The sequence below is a fragment of the Elephas maximus genome, chromosome 4 (genome assembly GCF_024166365.1).
Source record: "Elephas maximus indicus isolate mEleMax1 chromosome 4, mEleMax1 primary haplotype, whole genome shotgun sequence".
NCBI classification, from domain to species: Eukaryota; Metazoa; Chordata; class Mammalia; order Proboscidea; family Elephantidae; genus Elephas; species Elephas maximus.
Window position 1 is genome coordinate 54,477,892 of NC_064822.1, and position 19,406 is coordinate 54,497,297.

At 38.7% G+C, this 19,406-nt stretch overlaps 1 protein-coding gene and 1 pseudogene across 1 annotated transcript in view; both read left to right on the forward strand.

Moving 5' to 3' along the window:
- The window catches only part of LOC126075017 (aldo-keto reductase family 1 member C1-like), a 240,869-nt gene that overhangs the window by 95,777 nt on the left and 125,686 nt on the right, over positions 1–19,406 (forward strand). The gene's annotated exons all lie outside the window — the stretch shown is intronic.
- Positions 4,921–19,406, forward strand: part of LOC126076226 (estradiol 17 beta-dehydrogenase 5-like) — a 142,113-nt pseudogene continuing 127,627 nt past the window's right edge.

The following is a 19,406-nucleotide window of genomic DNA, read 5'->3' on the forward strand; positions in this document are numbered from 1 at the left end:
TCCTGTGCCTTTTTTCTTGCTCTCTCATTGTGACCCTGGGCAGGCTGCTAGCTCTACCATTTTTTTCTCACAAGTAAGTTTGCATTCACCAAAGGACCCACAGAAACTTTTACATTTTTCCCAACTTTTTATTCTGAAATATCTTAAATTTATCAAAAAATTTGAAGTGAAAGTGAAATGAACGCCCATATACCTTGATTTATCCCTTAGAACATAGTGCTATCCTTTCTCTCTACATTTTTTCTGATAAATCACATGAAAATAAGTTACATCATCACACTGTGCCCTTATACACTTCAACATGAATCTCCCAAGAGCAAGGACATAGCCACAATAACATTATCACACTCAAGAATACAATAATATTCCTATAGTCTTCATGCCAATGTCTCCGGTTATTGCAAAACTGTCTGTCTTAGTTTGGGTTCTCCCAGAAGCACACCCTGAGATAAGGATTCAAGTGAAAGTAGTTTATTTAAGAGATAATGCCAGAAAACACCAGAAAGGAGATGAGGAAGCAAGACAAAAGAAGAAGGAAACTAATGAAGAAGGCATTAACAGGTCAGGTACCACTCAGACAACAAATATAACCCCACCGGGGAATTTAGGAAACTTTATTAGAACATGTATCTCCTCAATCCTGTCTAATTTCTTCCAAAGGTGACATACGTGCAGATACCTAAGTGTTTCTCAATCGATTACAATTAGATCTGTTCTTAGAGAATATTTCACCCAAATTCCTTTAAACAATTAAATATGAACCTTTGTTTGTAGCATGAGGGTAAAACATCACCATTTCCCATGACTCATTATACTCCCTAATGAGAACTTGTTGTTGTTAGGTGCCATCAAGGCGGCCCTGACTCACAGGACCTTGGAGATAACAGAATGAAAAGTGGCCCAGTCCTGTGTCATCTTCATGATTACTGCTATGTTTGAGTCCATCGCTTTGGCTTTTCTGTCAATCCATCTCACTGAGAGATTCTCTCATTTTCGCTGATGCTCTTCTTTACCAACCATGATGTCTTTGTCTCCGGATTGGTCTAAACTTGACATGTTTAAAGTAAGTGACCCAAAGTCTCACCATCCTTGCTTCTAAGGAGCATTCTTGTGGTATTTCTTCTAAAACTGATTTGTTCATTCTTCTGGAAGTCCATGGTATATTCAATATTCTTTGCCAACACCACAGTTCAAATGAAAAGTTGGAGGAGTATCTATTAAGGTTTACTACTTTTATGGGTTAATTGATTCTTTAAATATATATATATATGTTAAAGTTTTAACCCCAGTACCTGGTCGTGACATTATTTGGAAATAGGGTCACTGCAGACGTAATTAGTTCAGATGAGGTCATTGTGGTGTGCTCTAATCTCTTTGTTGACTTGTGTCCTTATAAGAAAAGGAGAAGAGATACAATGACACAGAGACACGGGGGAAGCCAGGTGAAGGTAAGGCAGACAAACAATTATAACACTGTTTGGAAATAGGGTTTTCTTTTGTTTTATTAAAAAGGGTGTACAAGAGTAGGGAGGATCCTAAACCTAACCATTTCTGAGTGATGTCTTATAAAAGGAGAGGACTAGACACAGGGGATTCTGGGAAGATGGTATCATTCCAACTTCCCAAAAAAAATACAAGAAGAAATAAAATAAGAAAACTGCACTTGGCTTTTAAGGGACTGTAAATAGGACAGGAAGGAAAGAAGCAAGGATCTGCAGACAGGCGAGAATCAATGAAACAATGAGTTGCATACAGTAGGAAAATCATTTCTCCAATCATCACTTCCCTATCTCCCAGCCACGTGGACTGTCAGCTTCTGTGAACTGAGGCAGTGGTCCCAACAAACACCAAAGTCTGCACACTTCTAAGAGTTTTTTGCCAAAAGTAGTGTGGACAAAAATACCAAATACTGGTGAGAACTGACAAAGTTGACACTCTCAAAATTCCAGTGCCCCAACAACAACAACAAATAAAAAAACACATGATACACAAAGAAAAGAGAAATGATGACCCATCCAAAATGAACATGTCAAGGGAATTGAAACTGCATCTATAGAAGATGCAAATAAAGAAAAGAATGGAAGTATATAATAAAACAATGTTAAACATAATTAAAGTGTTAAGGGAAAACAGACAAAGATATACAAGAAATAAGCAAATACTGCAAGAACAAAATGTGGGCCTAAAAAAAGAAATCAAACAAAAATATTGCTACTGAAAGGGACAATAATTGAAAAGAGGAATGCAACAGACAACAGATTTAATGAGGCAGAAGAAAGAATCAGTGAATTAGAGGATAAGACAGGAAAAACTACAGAGACTGCAAAGCAATAGAACAGAAGCTCTAGAATGAACACAGTTAAACGGAATTATGGAACAAAAACAACAGACCTAATATACATATCATGGGAAATCCAGAAAGTGGTGAAAGAGAAAGAATGTTTGAAGAAATAATGACAAAAAATTTCCCCAATCCCATGAAGGACATGAATCCACACATCCAAGATGCTCAAAGAACACCCAGCATGATAAACTCAAAAAGATATACATCATTGTTAAAAAAAAAAAAAAAACATCATTGTTAGGCTCTCCAAAAGTAAGGACAAAGAGAATTTCTGAAAGCAGTGACAGAGAAGCAAATAGTCACATACAAAGGATTCCCAATAAGATTAAGTGCAGATTTCTCTGCAGAAATATTGGAGTCCAAGTATGAATGATATAAAGTGCTGAAAGAAAAAAATTGGCAACGAAAAATATTATACTGTGGGAAGCTGTCCTTCAAAAGTGAGGGTGAAATTAAAACTTTCCAAGACAAACAGAACTGAGAGAGTTAACAACAACCAGACTGGCCCCACAAAAAATACTAATGAGTGTTCTGCAGATGGAAGGGAACAGATACTAGAAAGTATTCCAAAGCCATACATAAAAATAAAGGTTCCTAATAAAGGGAATTGCATGGTCAAGTATAAGGGCTAGTAATAAGGTGCTCATGTTTGATAATTCTAATTGTTTTGTTCTTCATGCTTTTTAAAAACAAATGAATAAAAAGCAAAGATAAAAGTATGTTACAGGCCACATGAAATATAAAGACATAATTACTAATAACTACAACAAAGTGGGCGTGGGAAGGAATAGCATAGATATAGATTTCTTGTATGTTACTGAAGTTAGGTTGGTACTTTTTTTTTTTTTTTTTTACAACAAAGTGGGCGTGGGAAGGAATAGCATAGGTATAGATTTCTTGTATGTTACTGAAGTTAGGTTGGTACCAACTTACCATAAACCAAAACATCAAACCCATTCCCATCAAGTCCATTTTGACTCATAGTGACCTTACAGGACAGAGTAGAATTGCCCCCATAGGGTTTCCACAGCTGTAACTCTTTTGAGAGCAGACTGCCACATCTTTCTCCCAAAGAGCAGGTGGTGATTTAGAACCACTAACCTTTCAGCTAGCAGCCAAAAAGATTAAAGATTAAATAAGAATCATAAGGGGGAAGTGAATTTATGTTAATAGGGCAGAAATAACTAAGAAAAGGAGAGAGAAAATAGTTGCATAACTTGAAGAAGGTAATCAGCGTCACTGAATTTTATATGTAGAAACCATTGGATTGGAGTATGTTTTGATGTACGTATAAAATAGTAAAAAATAAAATAAATTATTAAAAAGAAAAAATACTATAGATAGATAAATCCATTATACATGTTTTCTCCAAAAAAAAAAAAAAAAGACACAGAGACACACACACAGGGTGAGGACAAGTGAAGAAGACTCTATGAACAAAGGAAATCCAAAGATTCCTTGCAGACAGAGGAAAGGAGGAGAGAGGCCCAAGAAGGAATTCACATGGCTAAGATCCTGATTGGACTCTTAGCCTCCAGAATTGTAACAAAAAAAAAAATTTTTTTTGTTCTTTGAAGCCACCCACTTATGATTTTTTTTGTTGTTGTTATGACAGAACTAGGCAACTAAAACACGAGTTTTCCTCCAAGAAAAGTTACAGGAGCCAATAAGGCCCTATAGACAGAAGCACCATGCCATCCCTCTGCAGCAAAGACCTGAAACATGAAGTAAAACATACAAACATCAATCCTGGAACCCTAAACATCCATTGAAGGGATAAAGCTAGATCAAACAATACAGAAAGAAAGAAATGACAGAGGACAGAGAAAGAAGAGAGCTATAGAGTGGAGGAGGTCCCCTGCCAGCTAACGCAACATGGCTTTTCCATCTTGGAGCAGAGCTACCAACGACCCCTGACAGGGAGTACAGGAAGGCAACTTCACAGAGCTTTCAACAGGAGACAGAGCACCTGGTAATCAGATATACACACTTTCTCACCGCTCACCATTCTACCCTATATACTGCCTCCATCATTTTCCAAAAGGCCATAGTCATTTGGAGTGAGAGACAACAGCTCACCACCACTCAGGTTCCACCCGGCACCCAACATCCAGTTCCCTCAGTGCCATATTTTTGTTTGTTTTTTTGTTTTTCCTTGTTTGTTTTATTTGTTTTGATCTTTGTTTGTTTGTTTTCTCTCTTTGCCTTCCTTTCCTTCTTCCCACTCACCTAGCCCCATGTGCCACCTACACGCATAATAGGTGGGCTATGCTGCATTGTTTGGCTAGACAGCCACTGGCGCATGGCCTCCCCAGATCTATCCCACCCCTCACCCACTGGCTCCCACCATGCCACAATATTGTTCTTTTCTTCTTTTTTTTGCCTTCATTTCTCTTTCTTCTCTCTCCTACCTTTCTCAACACATCACAATCTGTTCCTTCCCTCCTGCCTCTCTGCACTGCCTGCCAAACACTGTGTCCCCAAGCAGCACCTGCACAGACCTCCATACCCCCGGACCAGCCCTGCGCCACCCCAAACCTGCCCCACAGGGCACTGCGCCTTCAAGCAATGCTGGCATGGACTGCTGGACACTGGGACCCTGCCCTGCACCACCACACAGCCATGCTCGACTGAGCACCGTGCCACCAAATGGCACCATCACAGACCCCCAGACACCTGGGCCCCACCCCAAGCACCCCACTGTACCCACCCCACCAAGTGCTACACCCACAAGCAGGCCCAGTGTAGACCTCCAGACCCCCAGACCATGCTCCATCATGCCACACCCAGACCAGCTCTGCTGGCCCCAGTTTGTGTTGCAAATGACCCATTACTTCCCCACCCCCACTGTGGACCTGGCCTGCTGTACTATAACTAAGTGAACAGCCCTGTCCCCCTGGACAAGGTGGTGAGAACTACTGTGCCCACAGACAAGTAAGCAACAAAACATGCCCAGCCTACCAACCCAGTCATGATCAAATAAAACAAAAAAGCAGGACAAAACAAACAAGCCTACCAACAATAAACAAAGAAAATAATTTCTAAATGTCTCAGAGACAGCAGGCAATAACAAAGTATATTTACAAAAACCAGGACAGGAAGATTCCAGTAAGCTACCAATATAAAACACCAAATGACCTTCTGGTAGAAGAAAAGGCACTGGAACTACCTGATAAGGAATTCAAAAGTGTAATATTCAGGGATCTCCAAGAGATTAGGAAAAAAAAAATGAAGGAAAAAGCAGAGAAAATAGTAGAATATGCAGACAAAATCAGGGAAAACATGGACAAAGAAATGGAAGAATTCAGGAAGTAACACAAGAACAAATTTTCAAATTAAATAAACAATTAAAAATCACACAGAAACAGCAATTAGAAATCTAAAAGATAAAAAGATTTCAGAAATGAATAGCACAATAGAAGGGTCTAGGATCAAATTTGAAACGATGGAAGATAGGATCAGCAAAATTGATACCACTTTGAGGAAACGTCAGAGAAAAGAATGAAGTAAAATGAAGAAAACCTAAGAACTATGTGGGATACAACAAAGAGCACAAATTTGTGTGTGATCGGATTTCCAGAATAGGGGAAGAAAACGGAAAACACAAAGAGGATCACTGAAAATTTGTTGAGAGAAAAATTCCCTAATATCATGAAAGATGAAAAGTGGGCAATCCAAGAGCTCAACAAACCACATATAGGATCCAAAACCAAACCCACTGCCATCGAGTAGATTCCAACTCATAGCGACCCTATAGGACAGACACCAAAGAAAAAGTCACTAAGATGTATAATCATACTCGTCAAAACCAAAGACAAAGAAAGAATCCTGAGAGCAGCTCAAGAAAAATGAAAAGTCACATACAAAGGGGAAACAATAACACTAAGCTCTGATTACTCGGTAGAAACCATGCAGGCAAGAAGACAATGAGATAACAAATATAAACCCTAAGGAAAAAAACTGCCAACCAAGAATAATACATCCTACAAAACTCTTGTTCAAATATGATGGCAAAGTTAGGACATTTCCATATAAAGAGAAATTAACGCAATAAGTAAAAACCAAGCCAAACTTACAAGAATTATTAAAAGGAGTCCCTTGGTAAGAGAGCAAACAACATCAGACAAAAACCAGAATCTAGGACACAAGAAAGGATCAGCCAGATACGAACCTAGGTAATAAACTCTCAAGGATAAAACAAAACTAAAAGAGTTACAGCAGGGAACCAGAGAGACCGATCTGTAAATGACAACGTCAGAACTATGAAAGAGGGAATCAATGATGTAGGTATACACCTTTCAAATGCAGAGGAAGTCAAGGTGATATCAAGTCATAAAAGACTGCTTTAAACTAAGGAAGATAATGGTAAGTAGGGTAACTATGAGTCAGAATCGACTCGACGGCACTGGGTTTTTGGGATGCATCAAAATAAAGAAGAAAAAACTAGTCTCAGTAAACACAAAATCTACAAAAACAAAAGAAATTCCACAAACAAAAGTAACTCAGAAGAGGAGAACAAAGGGAAAAAAGATAAAGTCAGCACCAGAAAAAAAAAAAGCACTACAAAATGACAGCAACAAACTCACGCCTATCTACAGTCACACTGAATGTAAATGGTTTAAATGAACCTGTAAAAAGACAGAGAGTGATAGAATGGATTAAAAACAGGACCCATTAATACACTGTCTACAAGAGACACACCGTAGAAACAATGACATAAATATATTAAAAATCAAAGGATAGAAAAAAATGCATCAAGCAAACAGCAACAAAAAAGAGCAGTAGCAGCAATACTAATCTCAGATGAAATAGATTTTAAGGCAAAATCCACCATAAGAGACAAAGAAGGACATTGTGTAATGATTAAGGGGACAGTACACCATGAGGACATAAATCATAATAAATATCTACACACCCTATGACAGACCTCCAAAATACATTAAAAAAAAAAAAGGACCAGCACTGAAAAGAGAAATTGACAGATCCACAATAATAATAGGGGGATTCAACACACCACTCTCAGTAAAGGACAGAACATCAAGAAACTCAGTAAAGACATAGAATATCTAAAGCCCACAATCACCCATCTTGATCTTATAGGCATATATAGAACACTCCACCCAAAAGCACCAAAGTATACATTCTTTTTCAATGGACATGGAGTCATGGAGTGTTCTCCAGAATAGGCCCCATCTTGGGCCAAAAACCAACCCTCAACAAAATCCAAAACACTGAGATAATACACAGCACTTTCTCTGATCACAACGCCACAAAAGCAGAAATTAATAACAGGAAGAGCAAGGAAAGTAATTTTAAACAACATGGAAACTGAATAACTCCTTGCTTAAAAACCACTGGGTAATAGAAGAAATCAAAAGTAGAATAAAAAAATTCCTAAAATCAAATGAGAATGAAAACAAATCATACCAAATTCTTTGGGACACACCAAAGGCAGCGCTCAGAAGTCTATTTATAGCAATAGATACACACACCAAAAAAGAAGAAAAGGATGAAATCTGAATGTTAGCTTTACAACTTGAACAAATAATAAGAGAACAGCAAAAGAAGCCCACAGCTACCTGAAGAAAGGAAATATTAAATATCAGAGCAGAAAAAAAGGGAATAGAGAATAGAAGAACAATAGAAAGAATCAGCAAAACCAAAAGTTGCTTCTTTGAAAAGATCAACAAAACCAACAAACTGTCAAAAGAAAAACAGTGCAGCAAATACCTCAAACAAGGAATGAAATAGGGGACATTACAACAGACCCAACTGAAATAAAAAGGATCCTAACAGAAAAAAATATGAAAAAACAAATTCCAATAAATTTGAAAACCTAGAGGAAATGGGCATTTTCTAGAAACACATTACCTATCTAAACTAACACAAACTGAGGTAGAAAGTCTGAACAAACCCATAACAAAGGAAATTACTGAGAAAGTAATTTTTAAAATTCCCAGCAAAAGAGAAGTCCTGGCCCAGGCAGTTTCACTGGAGATTTCAACCGAACATTCAGAGAAAAGCACACACCAGTACTACCCAAACTATTTCAGAAAAGGAAGGGATACTTCCAAATTCATTCTATAAAGCCAGTAAAACCCTCATACCACAAGCAGGCAAAGACATCACAAAAAAAGAAAATTACAGATGAACATCTCTCATGAATATAGATGCAAAAATTTTTAACAAAATTCTAGCCATTAGAATTTAGCATTGCATTAAAAAAAATAATATACCCCAACCAAGTGTGATTCATACCAGGTATGCAAGGATGGTTCCACATTAGCAAATCAATCGATGTAATCCACTACACAAATAAAACAAAAGAAGCACGGGTTCATCTCAATCAATGCAGAAAAAGGCATTCCATAAAGTCCAACACTCATTCCCGATTAAAAAAACTCTCAGTAAATAGGCACAGAAGGGAAATCCTCAACATAATAAAGGGCATCTATACAAATTTATACAAACTAAAAAAAAAAAAAAAATTTTTTTCTATACAAATTCAGGAGCCTGGTGGCACAGTGGTTAAGAGCTCGGCTGCTAACCAAAAGGTCAGCAGTTCGAATCCATCAGCCACTCCTTGCAAACCCTATGGGGCAGTTCTACTCTCTTCTAGAGGGTCCCTATGAATTGGAATCAACTATATGGCAACGGCAACACGTTTATAAAACCAAGAGCCAACATCACTCACAATGGAGAGAGGCTGAAAACATTCCGCCCAAGAATGGGAACAAGGCAAGGATGCTCTTTATCATCACATCTATTTAACATTGTGCTGGAAGTCCTAGAGAGCAATAAGGCAACAAAAAGAAATCAAGGGCATCCAAATTAGTAAGGAAGAAGAAAAAATATTCTTATTTCTGGATGATATCATAAACAGGATATTGTTGTTCTTAGGTGCCATTGAGTCCCTTCTGACTCATAAGGACACTAGGTACAATAGAATGAAATACTGCGTAGTCGTGCGCATCCTCACAACCATTGTTATGCTTGAGCCCATTGTTGTAGCAATTGTGTCAATCCATCTCTTTGAGGGTCTTCCTCTTTTTCACTGACCCTCTCTCTACTTTACCAACCGTGATGTCCTTCTCCAGGGACTGATCCCTCCTGATAGCATGTCCAATGTATGTGAGACGCAGTCTTGTCATTCTTGCTTCTAAGGAACATTCTGGTTTTCCTTTTTCCAAGACAGATTTTTCATTCTTTTGGCAGTCCATGGGATATTCAATATTCTTCTCCAACACCACAATTCAAAGGCATCAATTCTTTGGTCTTCCTTCTTCATCGTCCAGCTCTGGCATGCATATGAGGCAATTGAAAACACCACGGCTTGGGTCAGGCACAACTTAGCCTTCAGGATGACATCTGCTTTTAACACATAAAGAGGCCTTTTGCAGCAGATTTGCCCAATGCAATGTGTCTTTTGATTTCTTGACTGCTGCTTCCATGGATGTTGACTGTGGACCTAAGTAAAATGAAATCCTTGACATCTTCAATCTTTTCTCCATTTAGCATGATGTTGCATAATGGTCCAGTTCTAAGGATTTTTGTTTTCTTTATGTTGGGTGTAATCCATACTAAAGTGCTTCAAGTTCTCCTCACTTTCAGCAAGCAAAGTTGTGTCATCTGCATATTACAGGGAGTTAATGAGTCTTCCTCCAATCACGATGCCTCTTTCTTCTTCATATACTCCAGCTTCTCCAATCATTTGCTCAGCATACAGAGTGAGTAAGTATGGTGAAAGGATACAACCCTGACGCACACCTTTTCTGACTTTTAAACCACACACTATTCCCTTGTTCTGCTTGAACAACCACCTTTTGATCTATGTACAGGTTCCTCATGAGCATAATTAAGTGTTCTGGAATTCTCATTCTTCACAATGTTATCCATAATTTGTTAAGATCCACACAGTCGAATGCCTTTGCATAGTCAATAAAACACAGGTAAACATTTTTCTGGTATTCTCTTCTTTAAGCCAGGATCTATCTGACATCAGCAACGATATCCCTGGTTCCACACCCTCTTCTGAATTCGGCTTGAATTTCCAGCAGTTCCCTATCGAGATACTGCTGCAGTCACTTTTGACTGATCTTCAGCAAATTTTACTTGCATGTGATACTAGTGATATTGTGCAAAAATTTCTGCATTCAGAATACAAACCATGATTAACAATACACAAACACCAGAAGATAAGCTAGATAAATGGGATCTTCTTCTAAAAATTAAATACATATTGTCATCATAAGACTTCACCAAAAAGCTTAAGGAGAACCTTTAGAATGGGAAAAAATTGGGGGCTGTGATATATCCAACAAAGTTCTAATTTCTATAACCTATAGGAAAATCCAACACCTCTACAACGAAAAGAAAAATGATCCAATTAAAAAATGAGCAAAGGATATGAACAGACACTTCACCAAAGAAGACATTCAGATAGCTAACAGACACATGAGGAAATGCTCTAATCACTAGCCATTACAGAAATACAAATCAAAATTACAATAAGATACAATCTCACACCAAGATTACCTTCACAAATCGAAAAAACAGAAAATAAGAAATGTTGGAGAGCCTGCGGAGAGATTCGAACTCTTATGCACTGCTGGTGGGAAAGCAAAATGGTATAACCATTTTGGAAAACAATATGGCACTTTCTTAAAAAGCTAAAAACAAAAATATAATACAATCCAGCAATCCCATGCCTAGGATATCCTAGAGAAATAAGAGTCCTTACACTAATAGACGTATGCACATCCGTGTTCATTGCAGCATTAGTCACAATAGCAAAAAGATGGAAACAACCCAAGTGCCCATCAATGGATGAATGGTGTCTTAGCTATCTAGTGCTGCTATAACAGAAATACCACAAGTGGATGACTTCAACAAACAGAAGTTTATTATCTCACAGCCTCGTAGGCTGGGAGTCTACATTCAGGAAGTCGGCTTCAGAGGAAAGCTTTCTCTCTGAGTTGGCTTTGGAGGAAAGTCCTTGTCATCAATCAACCCCTGGACTAGGGGCTTCTCAGTGCAGGGACCCCAGGTCCAAAGGATGTGCTGTTCTCCTGGCTCTTGTTTCTTGGTAGTATGAAGTTCCCATGTCTCTCTGCTCACTTCTCTTTTTTATATCTCAAAAGTTTATTTATCTATTCCCAGGTAACATAACTGCCTCTAATTCGACCTCATTAACATCACAGAGTTAGGAATTACAACACTTAGGAAAATCACATCAAGTGACAAAATGATTGATAATCACACAATACTGGGAATCATGGGCTAGCCAAATGGACAGGTATTTTGGGGGCACAATCCATGGAGCCCTGGTGGTGCAGTGGTTAACAGCTATGGCTGCTAACCAAAAGGTTGGCAGTTCAAATCAACTAGCTTCTCCTTGGAAATACTATGGGGCAGTTCTACTCTGTCCTATAGGGTCACTATGAGTCAGAACAGACTCGACTGCAACGAGTTTGGTTTTTTTGGGTTTTTTGGTAATTCAGTCCATGACAAATAGATAAACTATGGTACATACACACAGTGGAATACTACACAAAAATAAAGAACAATGATGAATCTTCAAAATATCTCACAACATGGATGAATCTGCAGGGCATTGCGTTCAGTGACATAAGTCAATCACAAAAGGACAAATAAATTATGAGTCTGTTATTACCAAAACTCATGAAAAGGTTTACACAGAGAAAGAAACAATCTTTGATGGTTACAAGGGAGGGAAGGGTGGGGAGGGAAAAACACTAACTAGACAATAAATAAGTGGTAACTATGGTGAAAGGTAAGACAGTACAAAATACTGGAGAAGTCAGCACACGTTGACCAATGCATGCAAAGTCATAGAAGCTTCAGAGACACATCCAAACTCCCTTAGGGACCAGCTACTGGGCTGAGGGCTGAGGACTGTGGTCTCAGGAGACACCTAGTTCAACTGACATAACATAGTTTATAAAGAAAATGTTCTACATCCTACTTTGGTGACAGAGTCTGGAGTCTTAAAAGCTTGTAAGCTGATCATTAGGCATTAGACAAATGCAAATCAAAACTACAGTGAGATTACCTCCCCCCAACAAGGCTGGCGTTAATCCAAAAAACACAAAATAAAAAATGTTGGAACACCTATACATAGCTGGTGGGAATGTAAAATGGTACAACCACTCTGGAAATTGATCTGGCACTTCTTTAAAAAGTTAGAAATAGGGCTACCATATGACCCAGCAATCCGAGAAATAAGAGCCTTCACATGAACAGATATATGCACACCCAAGTTTATTGCACCACTGTTTACAATAAATGTTTACAAAAATATGGAAGAAACCAAGTTGCCAATCAATGGATGAATGGATAAATAAATTACGGTATATTCACATAATGGAATACTAAGCAACAATTAAGAACAACGATGAATCTGTGAAACATCTCATTACATAGAGAAATCTGGAAGGCATTATGCTGAGTGAAATTCGTCAGTTGCAAAAGGACAAATATTGTATGAGACCACTATTATAAGAACGCAAGAAAAAGTTTAAACGCAGCAGAAAATATCCTTTGATGGTTATGAGGGTGGGCAGGGAGGGAGAAGGGTATTCACTAATTAGATAGTAGACAACTATTTTTGGTGAAGGAAAGACAACACACAATACAGGAGAGGTCAGCACAACTGGACTAAATCAAATCAAAGAAGTTTCCTGAATATAACTAAACGCTTTGAAGGCCAGAGTAGCAAGGGACAGGGGTTTGGGGACCATGGTTTCAGGGGACGTCAAGGTCAACTGGCATAACAAAATGTATTAAGAAACTGTTCTGCATCCCACTTTGGTGAGAGGCATCTGGGGTCTTAAAAGCTAGCGAGCAGCCACCTAAGATGCATCAATTGGTCTCAATCCGCCTGGAGCAGAGAATGAAGAACACCAAATATATATATATGGTAAAGATGAGCCAAAGAGACAGAAAGGCCACATATGCAGAAAGTACATCAGCCTGAGACTGGAAGAACTAAATGGTGCCCGGCTATCACTGCCGTGACAGGGAACACAACAGAGACTCCCTGATGGAGCAGGAGAACAGTGGGATGCAGATCTCGAATTCTCATAAAAAGACCAGACTTAATTGTCTAACTGAGACTAGAGGGATGCTGGAGGTCATGATCCCCAGACCCTTTGCTAGCCCAAGACTGGAATCATTCCCAAAGCCAACTCTTCAGACAGGGATTGGACTGGACTAGAAGATAGAAAATGATACCGGTGAGGAGTGATTTCTTGGCTCAAGTAGACACATAAGAATATGCAGGCAACTCCTGTCTGGAGGCGAGATGAGAAGGCAGAGGGGGACAGGAGCTGGTTGAATGGACACAGGGAATGCAGGGTGGAGAGGAAGTATATCTCATTAGGGGGAGAGCAGCTAGGATTACCTAGCGAGGTGCGTATAACTTTTTGTATAAGAGACTGGCTTGATTTATAAACTTTCACTTAAAGCACAATAAATAAATAATTTTTAAAAAGTTGGTGAGCAGCCATCTAAGAAATGTCTACTGGTCCCACACTGTCTAGAGCAAGGGAAAGACTGTCAAAAGGACTAATGGACCACAACTACCACAATCCAGCACAACTAGATGGTGCCCAGTTACCACCACCAACTGCTCTGACAGGGATCAAAATACAGACTCCTGAACACAGCTGGAGAAAAATGTAGAACGAAATTCTAACTCACACACACACACACACACAAAAAAAGACCTGACTAGCCGGTCTGACAGAGACTATAGAAACCCCGAGAGTATGGCTCCTGGGCCCCCTTATAGCTTAGTAATGAAGTCACTCCAGAGGTTCACTCTCTAGCCGAAGATTAGACAGTCCTAGTGGGTCAACAATAACACACATGAGGATCGTGCTTCATAGTTCAGTCATGTATACTAGAAAATGGGCACACCAGCCCACAAGCAAAGGGGAGAAGGCAGGAAGGGACAGGAAAACTGGACGAATGGAAAAAGGGAACTTGGGGGACGGAGCAGAGAGTGTTGACACACCGAGGCGTTGGCAACCAATGTTACAAAACAATTTGTGTATTAACTGTTCAGTGAGACTCTAATTTGCTCTGTAAACTTTCACCTAACGCACAAAAAATATATACGTATCTTTACCAAAGTTACTACAATGGAATGGTAATGTAGCAAAAATTGTGGCTTAATCCATCTAGAACTTTCATGTCCACTGAAGTCAACTAGAATTAAAAAGCATATTGGAGAAGTATAAAAGATTTTATTTTTAGATTGCAGAGTTGCCAGTCTGGATAGCTCAAGTAAATCATTATTATAAATCAGAAAATTAATAAAAATTAATGAATAAAATTAAAAACAAGATCAATAAGTTGTCAAAATACTAACAAGAATATGTTAGAAACTAAAATAGAAGAAAATATTCTGTTTATAATAGCAATAATAAGATAGGTTACCAGGTAGAAAAAATTCTAAAATGCATAAAAACAGTTGTGTAAACCAAAATATATACCTTGATCTTATGTGAGAAGACTCAATATTATAAAAGTGTCACTTGTGATTTAATCATTTGTTTTAGCATGGTTCATAACATCTCTAACATTTTTAAGAGTGAAAAGGGGGCTCTAAACCAGGTGGGAAACTGTTGTCCCAGGACAGGCATATACTGGAAACGTCCTAGGAAAAGTCCAGATGTCTGGTCCCCCTACTCCCATTTGCTAAATCCTGTGACAGAGCATCATTGTTTTTATTTTCTTTTGTTTTTACAGTCTGATGGATAAGGCGCAAGGAAGAAGGATGAAAACTGGAGTATTGCCTAAGTTGTAACCTAATAGAAGTCTCTTTCCCATAAAATGCCATAACTTTGGGCATGATCCCAGAGGACTGCAGGGAAATTGGACTATTTTAAAATATCATCTTCGAGCTGAGATGAAACGGGATCACAACTGAGATTTGGATTTGCCAGTCATGCAGGGAAACTGACCTGGCCCAGAGATGTCTTGAAAGCCATAGAAAGAACACTTGTGAAAAACATTACTCAGAACCCTTGATGCCCATGGCCCTGCTCATCACTTGCATGTTCTCTTTGATCTTCTCACTGTTTAACGTGTGGCCAGGACCATGACCTCGCACTATAGCTGGTAGTGAAGAGCAATCAGGGCCAGGGTTTGCTTGTACCTTTTTGCCAGGGCACAAAGAATTGCATCATCCAAGGGAATGGGAAAGATCTGGTCTACCCTGGAAGGAAATGCAGAAATGCTGAACACATGAGGCTGAGTTTTCACTTTGTCAGGAGGCTTCTAAAACTGACTAAGTGGTCCCCTCTAGAACAGTGGTTCTCCCACTAGACCAGCACTATCTCCATCACATAGAATCTTGTTATAAATGAAAATTCTAAGGCTCCACACTAGACATACTAAATCAGAAACTTAGGGTGTGTAGTTTTCCAATCTGTGTTTTATCATGCCCTACATTGTCATTTTGGTAGCTAAATCTGAGATCAGTGTTTGCAGACCATTTTCATTTTTCCCTTACTTTTCGGTGACTGTTTTTCTTCTCTGCGTATAGGTCCAGAGTCAGGACAAGTGTTCACAAGGGTAAAGAGTGGAAGGTGTTGAGGGTTTTATTTTAACTTTTCTAAGATATTTGTGAAAATCGAGTAGACCCAAAATGAGAACTGCTCATTATCACAATTAATTATATAAGGTAATATTTGTATAAAAAAAAAATAGACTTTAACAAAATGTGAACCTTCATAGATCTAGGAGTTTCATGTTATCACCCTTATTTTACACATAAGGTAACTGAAGCTTATAGCAACGCTCTGTGAACTGGGTCAAATTAGTTACTAAGTGTCACAGTCATGAGTTGAGCTTATGTTTTTGTCTCAATTTTTGGATTATGCTTGGACTCGAATTCAGACATTTATTATTGAATATCTTATAATCAGGCTTAATACAAAAGCATTGGATTGAGCAATAGGATTATAAGGGGGAAGTATTTCTGCAGTCCCTGTTCGCCATTTATCCAGCCAGTTGATAGTTAATTTCTGGAAATAGAGTATGGCATGATTAAAACTGTTTCCTCAATACTGGTGTTTTAGGTAAACTCTCTGTTATTCTCATTACCATCCTTTTCGTTTTTGGAATTCCAGAGCACTGTAGGCAACCAGGACAGTACCTTTCGACTTGCAGAAATCCAGCAGTTTTCTCTGGTTGAGAAGGGTGACATTCCACCTGTAGAATGCCGAGGCAGAAATAGGTTGGATTATTTGAAAAAATAATGCTAATGTGTAAAAGAAGGGATAAAAAGAAAAGACGCTATGATGCTTAAGGTTATGTATCAACCTGGCTAGGCCAAGAGTCTCAGTGGTTTAATACATATGGTGTAATCATCCTCCATTTTGTGATCTAATGTTAGCAGCCAAGCAGTTGAAAGGGGAGTTTCCTTGGCAGTGTGGCCTATATCCAATATATATGGATGTTCTGGAAAAGCTTGCACTCTCTGGATCCTGCTTGCGACTGGTCATCCTCTGACTCCTGGTTCTTGGGACATGAACTAGCAGCCTGCCATCTGACCTGCCACATTGGGATTTGTCAGCCCCTGCAAACATGTGAGCCAGGAGATGCCTCCAGCCTGACATCTGACCCATGAATTTGGGACTTGCCAGCCTCCACAGCTGCCTGAGCCATGTCCTTCAATAAATCTCTCTCTCTCTCTCTCTCCATACATATATATGGAGGCCTGGTGATGCAGTGGTTAAGAGCTTGGCTGCTAATCAAAAGGGCAGCAGTTTGAATCCACCAAGCCCTCCTTGGATACCTTATGGGGCAGTCTACTCTGTCCTATAGGCTTGCTATGAATGAGTTGGAATCAACTCAATGGCATAGTGTTTAGATGGGATATATACATATATATATATACATACATAAAAAAATACATACACACATATATATACATACACACACGGGCATCACTGGTTTTGCTCCTGTTGAGCACCCAACCTAAGACAGACATGAAATTAAAAACATGTGAAGTTAAATTTAAACTGGAAATATCAACATGAGCTAATGATTTAAAATAGCCCACATCTTGGCTATTAAATATTATTGTTTACAACAAGGAGAAATGGCTCATTTCAGATTGCATGGGGATAGAACTACTTGAAACTTGGACAACAAACTGTGCCGGAAAGAAGAATGCATTTAAAGGTTTGTAACTAGTGTCACATAACAATGCGTGCACTAATTTTTGTATGAGAAACTAACTTGAGCTGTAAACTTTCACTTAAAGCACAATTTAAAAAAAAAAGATTTCTGAGGCATTTTTTTAACAAATCCATTAGTTCATAACGATGAGAAAGAGAGACACGCACAGAGAAAAAGAAGTCAGATTACATGAAAAATATTAAAATGCAACAGAAAAGATAAAAGTTAAACTGAGTAAAAACCCCATAAAGTTAAAATTGAACTGGAATTATCAAGATGAATTAATGATTTTTTTTTTTTTTTTTACTCTCCATTCCCCCTCCTTTCATCTTCTAGTAACCATTGATCTTTTTTTTTTTTTTAATCTTAGTGGATTTGCCTATGCTAGATATTTCATGTAATCGGAAGCATACAATATTTGCCCTTTTGTATCTGACTTACTTCACTTAATGTATTTTCAGCGTTCACCTCTGTGGTGGCATGTATCAAAACTTCCTTTCTCTTTATGAATTAATAATAATTTATGGTATGTATATACCACAATTTGTTTATCCATTCTGATGAACAGTTGAGCTGCTTCTACCTTTTAGCTAATGCGAATAATGCTGCAATGAACATTGGTGTACACAGGTCTGTATGAGTTACTGCTTTCAATTCTTTGGTATATATGTTTCAGAGTGAAATTGATGGATTATATGCTATTTCTATGTTTAACTATTTTCAGAACCACCAAACTGTTTTCCACATTGCTTGCACCATTTTGTATTGCCACCACCAATGTATGAATGTACCAATTTCTGTACACCCTCACCAGAACTAGCTATTTTCCATTTTGGGGGTGGAAATCATCCTGGTGAGTGTAAGTTGGAATCTACACCAAGGCAATGGGTCTGGGTTTTCTTCGTTTTTTTGGTTCGTGAGTGTGAAATGCTATCTCATTGTGGTTTTGATATGCGTGGTGGTTAAGCATTCTGCTATGCAAAAGGTCAGTAGCTGGAATCCACCAGCCACTCCTTGGAAACCCTACTCTGTCCTATAGAGTCACTATGAGTCAGAATTGACTCCACAGCAATGGGTTTGGGTTTGGAATGACTAGTGACGTTGAGCTTTTTCACGTGCTTATTGTCTACTCAGTTCTACTCTGTCCTATAAGGTCGCTCTGAGTCGGAATCGACTCGATGGCAGTGGGTTTGGTTTTGATTTTACCAACTCCTTGTACACCTTCTTTGGCGAAGTGTCTTTTCAAGTCCTTTGCCCATTTTTAAATGAAGTTGTTGTCTTTTTATTGTTGAGTTTTAAAAGTTCTTTATTTCAGGGCTTCGAACAAAGCAAAATCAAAACAGAGCCGAATTTATACAATTTTGGTGATCGGGCATGGTAACCAGAACAGGAAAAATTACTGTTCAATCCCTGGAGTTGGAAACTCAGAAGAGGCGTAGTGAACCCTTTCGGGGGGCTGACACGTGAGATTGGATTATTGCCGGGACTGTGGAGCGTTACTCACATTCAGGGCGGCGTTTTCGGCGGCCGTCTTTGAGCCCGGCACTGCTGTTTCCCACTCTGTTCCAAATCTGACCAGCAAGAGATTTGATTGCTGTGCACCATGCACGTTGCCGATGTTTTCTAAGTGGGAGATTAAGTTTCTAGCAGGGCTTCGACACGTAATTTTTCCCATTCTGGTACAGTTCCAGTTCATTAAAAAAAAAATTCACCAAAAAAAATATATATATATTTGCCCTTTTGTATCTGACTTACTTCACTTAATGTATTTTCAGCGTTCACCACAGAGGTGAGCGCTGAAAATACATTAAGTGAAGTAAGTCAGATACAAAAGGGCAAATATTGTATG